Here is a 9,484-nt window from a genome sequence, read left to right as displayed (position 1 = left end):
TACTCATCTCTGTGCTAATGCTTATAAAAAATTGTTACTATTAGTTGTGGGATAAAATATACTTGATGCATTTGGAGATGGGAAAAATACGAACAGCGGGAGCCACACAACTTTAAATTTTCATTATAGGCATTTCAGCTCCCCTTCCTCTTTTTCCCTAATCTTTCCAGCGTTCACTGTGTGAGTCCTGCAAAATAATAATTAGGATGAATAGAGAGGATCGAGGCAATGTGGCACATCATGCCACAACGCAACCTAAGGTGTACTTAGGAAGTTGGTGGTAAGGTCACCTTTTTGGAGAGGGCTGCATGAAGAACTGACTGATGAGTTAGCATTGTATCCCTTTGTTGGCCCCAGTCTAGGAGCACTGGTGCTACTCAGTTACTGGTGGTGGTGGTGAGGGCTGATGCCCCACGTGCCTGCCCTGCAGTTTGGGTGCAGGAAACCAATTTTTCTGGAAACCTATTTTTTCAGTTTCCTGAATATGTTATATATGTCTGAGTTGGGCTCACCTAGAGCTGAGCTGGGAGTTTTTGTGTAAGCACGTGTTATGATGCAGTGTCCCATGTGAGGGCAATGCAGGGATCTACTGCAGAAACAACAGACAGAGATACTGCAAGAAATCACTCTTACATTATCTTATTACTAATTATACTTCTTTAATAGTACTAATACTTCAGATTCTGAGCTGTTTGGGTGGGGGTGGGTACATCTGTGTTTTTCCAAACTATTTGGTCTTCGTTCAACCTTGGCTATGTCTGGGCTCAGTACTGTGCCAAACATCCACACAAGGTTTTGATGTTGAACAGGTTGGCACAGATTTAAAGCAGTATTTCTAATTAAAAAATAATAATAATAAAAAAAAATCCTTCACTTCTTTCTTGTATTACTTTGGCCATCCTCTTGTAGCTCCCGACCATTCTCACTCTCCTACCTAAGTCCATGAAAATCAGCAGTGGAAGGGTTGGATGCTGCTTGTTTCTTTGCCCTCTGGCTATGGCTGCTAACTACACCCAGTTGCTGCTCAGGAAGCATCTTCAAACATGATAATAAGCAAATGTTGTGATCCTAAACCAGAGATGCCATATATATTTTTTTCCATAAATTTCTTCTGGTTATTTCAAGTGCCTGCAGTAAATTGTAACATTTCAGGATGTCTTTTTGTCATTGTTTATATGCTGGCTTGACATAACGTATAAAATTACTCACTTGCCATAATCCTTTTATTCAGCAAGCATGAGTGCATCAGCCCAGGGTATTTCTGGAGCAGAGTAGTCACATTTTGTCCTCTCTGGGGCCTCTTGCAGCTCTGTCTGGGTGCCCCGCAGAGCTCTTGCTGGGTTTTGCAATTGGCCCAAAGCATCAGGTAAATGGGTGCCAGCACCCTCCCTACACATGTGCCCCCACACCCTCACTGACGAGGGCTTCTGATCAGAGTGGCAATTCTTCACTCTTCCTTGGTGCTGGGGAACTGTTTAAACCCCTGTGTCTTCCTTGCAGCTTCTCTCATGACTCTCCGCACTTGCTCACCTTGTTTTCTCCCCCAAGCAGAATATTTTGTCCTTGGTACTTGGCTTCCCAAGCAAGGCGGAGAAGACATCCACATATTCCCTACACCATTTTTCTCTTTAGTGGGTATTAGCAGATGTGCTTCCAGCAGACTGGCTAAGCACAAACAGGCTTTTAGACTGACAGGTTCATGAACCAGGGGCCCCGTCGGCATGCGCGTTCTTCCACCCGTGCTCCTCGCCAGCCTCAGGGTGCCCCAGCCTCCACCCCGCTCCCACAGTCTCCAAATATCCTTCTCCCAAGGGCACGTGCTGATGGATTGATTTATTTTTTCCCTCCCTCCTTTTCTTTTTCCTCCTTGCTGCCCACTAACTGATGCTTATAAGTGCTTGCGCCGCTGCCGAGGCTCACTTGCTACCCTCAGATAAGCGCGCTAATCCTTTGTCTTGTGCGCCGGGATAAGGCACCAACCCTTACAGCAGCACCACAGCATTTTGCTGAGTTTCTTTTTCAGAGCTTCCCTTGGCCCATTGCCCCTTTATGCTTGCTCCCTTAATGGATTAGCTGGACTTGAAGGAAAATCCTCCTTTAACAATAGCGAGGAACCGTGTGGTTCTCAGCCTACCTAAGGAGAGATGCCAACGTTATTTTCTGCTACAAGCGAATCTACTCAGTCGTTTTGATCCAATTTCTCTCTTCTTGATTTTGATATCTCTTCAAAAACCTTTGCAGATTGGAAAGGGAAAAAAAAAAAAGCAAAGAAAACAACAAAAACGCCATCAGTTTTTTTTTTTTTTTCTTTCCATTTTTCTTCTTTTCCTTTCCCCCCTCCCTCGAGCTGCTGAGACAGTCTCATGGAAGAGAGACTAAATCGCTTTCCTCTTGCTTTGGGCTGTTTTTCATCACTTCTTCTGTTTGCTTCCTGACCTCAGAAAGCAGGCTTAAGTTGCTACATTCCTTCTCCCTCACCATACCAGAGACACAGTTCCTCCAGTTTCAGCAGATGTGCCAAAGGTACTCTGCTCTCCCTGGAGCATAACTCCAAATTTGGCAAAAGCAATGCTTGGGGACTTTCTGGGAAAATGTTTTTCTCTTAAAAAGTTTGTTTTGTGTGTGTGTGTGTGTTTTGTCAACAAAGTAATTCATTTGAGCTTGACACGTTTTGTTTGAAACATCTCAGGTTTGATGACACTCTTAGAGACCAAATGTTTTCCTTTTGAAGGAAGCCCTCTCCGAACCCCAGATGCTGTGGCATTGGCCAGGAGCTCTGGAAATGGGTAGTCAAGTCAGGGGTGTTATCGTTCCCCTCTGCCTAATCTTATAGACATAAACAGTGACCCTGAAAAATTGTCAGTTAATGGAGCTGTTGTAGCTTCCCTCTGCTCAGAAAGTTTTTTGTGTAAAAATAAATAAATATAGAAATAAATTCCATGCACCTATTTATGTGCCTGTGGGTGCACACATGAGCAGGTACGTGGATAGGAAGCTGGAAGTTCTGCCTCCTTTGGTCTGCGTTAGAAGTTACTGAAGCCCAGCACTACCACATGGTCAGGAGAATACAGCAGGGCTAATGACTCATGCCAAGCAGTAGGCACGCTTTAAGTTTTGTAAAAATTACTGAATTGATGTGAAACATGGATGATGAAAATGGGTAGAATTTCTGCCACCTGTTCTTTACATCCGTTCTGTATCCTTCTCAAGTCAACTCGTGACTAATTCTTCAAAGGGTCTCAGCTGCTTGGCATTGCTTGTGTTAAATAATGATTATAGTAATGGAGGTATCAGCTCAGGGATTGACACCTCTGGACTTGGGTGCTTATGTGCCTGTACTTCTGTATATTTGGTATTTGGTAGCAGTATCAAGGGGATGAAAAGGCCAGGAATAGGGAGAAATATTAGGAAAAGTATAAAAGCTACTGAAAATCTATGCAAAGCTATCAAGCATTTTCATGTATAGAGTAAGTAACGCGTATCCACTTGTGGCCCCTGGAGAGAAAGAAGCTGTGTGATGGGTCAAGGTTGTGGGGTGGCTTTTGCCCGGGGAACAAGAGCAGGGCTGAGTGGGGTCTGAGCACTGGGGTGTGGGCAGCAGGGCAGCACCTCAGGCTGCTTGCACTTCTGGTTCTGTGAGCATGGCCCCAGGGAGTTATTGCTTGCTGCAGCTCCAGTGCTGGGCTGCAGCCAGGGACACGCACGGAGATGGACCTTTGGTCTGGTGCAGGACAGTCCCACACCCTCCCTTGTGCAATCATGTTTATTTCTCTGTGCTCAGTTTCTGAATAAATGACTAAATGGCAGATTAAAACGTGCGAGGGGAAAAAAAGTATGTATGTATTGACAGTATTCAAAATATAGAACTTTTTAGACTATAGAAATGAAGCTAGTGTGGCAGCCCACTGCCTGGGCTTGGTGTTTGAGTAAGGTTCTGTGCATTGCTTCCACTACTGGAGTGACCTGGGGGGAACTTCTGGCTCATTTGCTGCTTTGGAGCTTGTGGGACAGACCAAGGAAGCTGCCGGGGGCTGGCCAGAAAAACAGTGTGTGGTGCAGTGTTCTGCTGAGCTTTTGATGCTTTGTGAAATGCTTTAGGTTCAATGAGTGACTTGTTCCCTGAAAAACAACGTCACCACAATCGGCCAGTGTCCTCCAACCACACATAATGGTGAAGCTCAGGATAAGATCTCATCTAAACTATGCAGTTATTTACACTTTTCTGAGGAGAAATACAGGTGATTTTTATTTTTTTTTGATCCATCTTGGTTCATACCTTGTTGCTTCATGTCTGACTGGTTAAGGCTGTTTCCAAGTGCCAAGCCTCGGTCCCAGCCCTGCCTGCAGGGTGCACTGGAGAGAGTGCATCAGGACGATAATGTAGAGCTGGAAAGACGAGGCCAAGGCCATGGGACTGTGTTGGAAGGCAGTGCACGTATATATCACAATTACACTTTTCAGAGACTGGAAATGCTGGGTAATTGTCTTTCCCTGCCAGTGCGCTCAGGGCACTCTACAACAATAAATTTCACCAGGAGTGCTAAAAACACAGAAAGCATGATAACGGGAAACCCGCTGCTCCAAAAATGCATTCCAGCACTGCAGCCATGGGAAAGCCAGGCTGGCGGATACTGTCCTGTGCCACCCACAAGGTTTTGGCAGAGCGAGAGCTTGGGCCTGAGCATCGTTTGGGAACAGGGACAGGCTTCTTGCTGAAGCCAAGGTGAAACTGTGTGCAGATCAAAAAAGATGATGGGCAGGCTGTTGTTGAGCCCTAGGGAGTAACAGAAGACAAATATCCTTAAAAGAAAACTCAAAAAATCTCCAGGGAAGCCATGCCAGCACTGCTGGAAGTGCTGTAGCATTGCCTGCTGCACCACAGGTCTGAGCATCTGCAAAGACCTCCCATGGAAGGACATCTATCACCTTCTATCCTGTGTTTAGAAAGCATCTTGTTTGCTCAGGAGCAACCAGGGGCAGGTGTGATGGGCTCAGTGCCTGGCTCAACGCAGACCATCATCTGCAGCAGGAGGAGGATGCTGGAGCTGCTCTCTGCTCCCCCTGGCCAGGCTGGGGGTCTGTGCAAATCCTTCCCCTGGGTGCTTGTACCTGCTGCTATAGGAGGGCCTTGATCTCACTAGGGCTTCATAGCAGTAGAATACACAAATAATAAGAATATAATCAAAACTGGACAAGAAAGTGTACTTGAGTAGTTTGCAGCGGCCATTAGGTAGCTGTGTTTTCTCTGTGTGTTTTGGAGATATTCATAATTAGGGCATATTTTTTGTAACCCTATCTTACGGTGGAGTTGATTTTTAGGAAGGGAAAATGTCACTAAATCATTATTATTCATATGACAAATCCTGAAGGGTAATTTTTTTTTAAACACCACCTCTATCAGTCTCTCCCATGTCACCTAACTTTTATGCAATAACACTGTTCCCTTAGAGATACCGTATAAAATATCTCTCACTTCCCAATATTATTCATAGAATTCCCATTATAGAACATTGAAAACCCAGATTAGAAGAGTACAAGAATATTTTATGACCAGTTTGAAAATGCTGTTACTGCTGCAATAAATTAAGAAGTTAAATTACTCCCACATTGAGTATTGATATACTGTGCGTGGCAGAAAAATTCTTTTGAAATATACTGTACAATACATATAGAGAAATTCCAGCCCTTTTGATGGCTGCAGTGTGACTGCCAGAGAAGCACTTTGTGTGTACATGGGGGTGGGAGACTGGGATGCCAAGTCTGGACTCTACAGCTATGAGTTGAGCAAGGGTAAATCTAGAAGTGTGAAATATTGTGTGGTTAATTACTAACATTGGGATGTTGCATTTATTGGCCAAGCCTTTTGTTCTTTTCACATTCAGTTTTTATGAACCATCCCTCTATGGATAACATATTTTGTAGACCAGTAGGCACATATTTCCCCAAGCATGGTTGCTCTTCCATGTATCTGCACAGATGCATACGTGAGCTTTACAGGACGATGGGAGACTGTGGGTGTAAAATGCATCTATGCCTCTTTCACCTTTATTTTTTTTATGCAGATAAACTCAAAACTTTAACTGTCGAAGAAAAAAACAGAAAAGAATAGAAGTGTTTTGCCCAGCCTGGTGGGTTCACTGCAGTTGCTGTGTGCTTTTAGATACAAAGATGCTCAACTAATTAATGAAATCAACTTTTCAGTCTTATTTACTGCTGTGCGCGTTACTGGAGTGACATAAAGACACAAGAATGTAGCAATCAGTTCTGAGGCAGTTATCTATGAATTTATGTGCACAAATATTTTTTTCTCCTCTTGTAAATCTTCAGAAGTGATATATTGCAATGGGAACTATGTGTATACAAAATGGTTGTTACAGCTTCAGGTAATATCTGATCTTTCATATTTATTTCCATGTGTTGCCTGTTGTGCACACAAAGCAACACTTTATTAAGCAAAATAATTGGAGACATTTGCCTGTTTAGACTAAATTGGCAACCAAATCGCCTATTTTGCAAAATTTAACAAAAGAGCCCTCTTACACATTTTGCAAGGAAATCAAAACAGAGCTGCTGCTAAGCAGACAGTGTAAGCAGCTTATTTGGTTTTGCCAAGAACCTGGCAAATCTAGTAGTTAAGTTTACAATAATAATTACAGTGTATTTTACTGATTGCAATATTCTGGTCCAAAAGTGACTATTTAACTAAGTTGGCCGTGGCGTCAAGTATGTACAAGTAATGTGATCTATTTATTAACAGTTGCTTTCTGTGAGCACATCCTTTCGGGATTGCCTTGTTATTCTGCAAATGAGGGGGAGTGAGCTTTCAGCAGGAACGCCATTTGAACAGAACAGAGGAGTTATTTAAAGGCAAGGTGCATGGGTGCGTGCTTTTGGAGATGGCTCTTGAGGGCTTTCTTCTCCAAGAAAAGCATGCTGGTGGGCAGTAGGAGAGGAATAGTACTTTTATTTTTCACTAGCTGCGCTAAGATGTTCCCCCAAAGATGAACAGGAGGGTATTCTGTAAAGTTCGAAGGCAAAACCCTTGCCTTGTGCCCTGATCTCATGTCTCAGCCCAGCCCCACACCTCCAGTCCCAAGCCATGAGTGGAGCTGATCCGCAGCCCAAGACAGCCCGGCTGATGTCGCGCTGCCCAGAGTGACTTATCTTCATGTCTAATCATGTAGCAGATCATGTATTCATTTGTGTTATTAAATAAAGACTAACAGAGTTGTACACCCAGCAGAGCAGGAGGAATGCACAAAGGATCATGGGTTCCCGGCATTCCCCGCTCCCTCTTGGAAAGCCGCTGACTCACTCCCCAAGCAATCAGCGTTGTGTGCCATTACAAATGGGGTGGTTAATAGGCCTGCATCCATTATCATTAGTGCATCTCAGCACGCAGGTACATGATGGGTCCTGCCAGCGCATTTGCTCCAGCTCACTGAGCCAGGGGCCATGCTCCATTGCAAATGAGGATGAGGAACACCTGCTCCAGGGTTTTTCGGCAGACCGGAGTCATCCTTCACATCTCATGCAACACTTGTTCTGTCAGAATGCAATGCTGGCACCGGCCGGAGCGGTGGTGTGCCAGGCGTCCGACGAAAGATTATAGTCTTCCCTGTGGTCTGCTGCTCAAGTTCAGCTTTGAATTTTTTTCAAAGAAACCCTTTAAAAATTTATCAAATTCGTATTAAGCATTCAGTCATTATGTTAAGGGCTTAAAAATAAAGATGAAAAAAAAAACTTTGCTTCAGAAATTAACTTTCTTTTTTGGCAATTAGAATGGGAGCATAAAATATTTATCGAGTCTGCTAATTTTATTCACAGTGCTGAGTGCTGGCTGGTTTGATATGTTTTCTGAGAGAGATTTTATTTTGGGAAAATAAGACTTGTGATTATTATTATTTTTTTTTATTCACGGTGTTTGTGGGATTTTCATTTTAACTGGCTGACCCTCAGTGTGATATCAGACAACATCCAAATGTGGGAGCAAATGTTGCCTCGTGAAGATGCGTGCCCCTGCATCCTGAAGGCTCTGCTCTGGCTGCCTTCCAGGGCTGGGACAAAGGCTCTCCTCATCCTCCCCAGAAGGCCCTGTGCTGGCTGCCAGCCCCAGTAGAACTTGTTCTAAGCACAAGAAAACCAAAATTAAGGCAGGACTAATAGCTGCAATTTAAAAAAGCAGGTCCTGAGGTCTGCAAATTGTGCTGAAGGTGGTGGTGCATCCTAGTCTCCTGGTATCTCTGCCTCATGTAATGGGGGGACCTTGCAGCCAAATCCTCACAGCAGCTGAAAGCAGGACCTAGAGGCACCTGTCCTCATCTTCTGGAGTCTCTTCCTCCCAGGAAGATGTCTCCTGTCTGCTTTGCGTGGAAGGCAGTTCATGTGCCTCAGCACCATTTCCCCATGGCATGGCATTACCTCCTCCCCTGAAGGGGCTGTGCTGAGTTGGGCTTTGGCCCCCACAGCTGTTCCTGTAGCAGGGAGGGGCAGCTGTGGCTTCTCCCTAAGTGCCATTGGCCATGATACAGTGCTGCCACATTGTCGTCTTCTACCAGGCAAGAGAAGGAAAGGGGATTTTCTTCTCCATTCCTAAAATGTAGATGAATAGACCTAAGGCTGCACTTAGAATGAAGATGTAACTAAGAAATTCCTGTTTGCTTCTCCAACTTTGCTTTCCTCAAAACACTGATTTTTGTTCCCTCTCTCTGTCCGCCCAGCCTCCCCCTCCTCACTTCTCCCCTTCCCCCCCACCCCCTCCTCCAAAAGAAGTCTTTGGTTCTGCTTTGAAAGCGTCGTAGAAAGTGACAGCTCTTTGATTTTGGCAGGAAGTTCTGTCTGGCAAAATACAGGTTTCCACAGTGATAAAATTACACTTGAGGTTATAGGTCTGCAGCTTTGTTTCTCCGCCAGGAGTGTAGAACCCTCAGCTTGATCAGTAAATATTTAAGGCTTGCACCTTGGGATCCAAAGTCTTATCTTTGCTTTGTTCTCAGGAAGTACCAAAAAATTACTCTTGGGATTCATCCTTTTGGCCATTATGAACTTTGACAATCAAATGAAATCTTGGACACTGGCTCCTCAAGGTGCTTCTCAGCCTCTCCCAGGTTTGAGTTCCTTGGTCACTTCCATCAAATGGAATGTCATTGTGATTTATTTTGTGCAGTCATTTTGTTTTGTGTATCCTCGTCCTTCTCTGCTCATCTCTCCTTATCAGAACAGTATGGGCCATGGGGACAGTTGAACTGGTTTGGGTTTTTTTTTTTGTTGTTATTGTTGGTTTTTTTTTGTTGTTGTTGTTGTTGTTTTTTTGCTTTTTTACCACCTCCCTGGTGGAATTGGAGCTTACATGCACATCAACTGTGCAGGGGGTGAGCTATTGCCAGACTGGTCCCTTAGACTATGATTTTAGGCAGTTTAAACTGACTTGGTCTTGGGATCATAATGATAACAGCTGCCACGTCGGCCTGCATCCACTCTTCCC

The sequence above is a fragment of the Centrocercus urophasianus genome, unplaced genomic scaffold, assembly GCF_019232065.1.
Source record: "Centrocercus urophasianus isolate 14NV4802_14NV808 unplaced genomic scaffold, USGS_Curo_1.0 seq_17, whole genome shotgun sequence".
In the NCBI taxonomy this organism is placed as follows: Eukaryota; Metazoa; Chordata; class Aves; order Galliformes; family Phasianidae; genus Centrocercus; species Centrocercus urophasianus.
Note: the sequence above shows the minus strand (reverse complement) of the source record.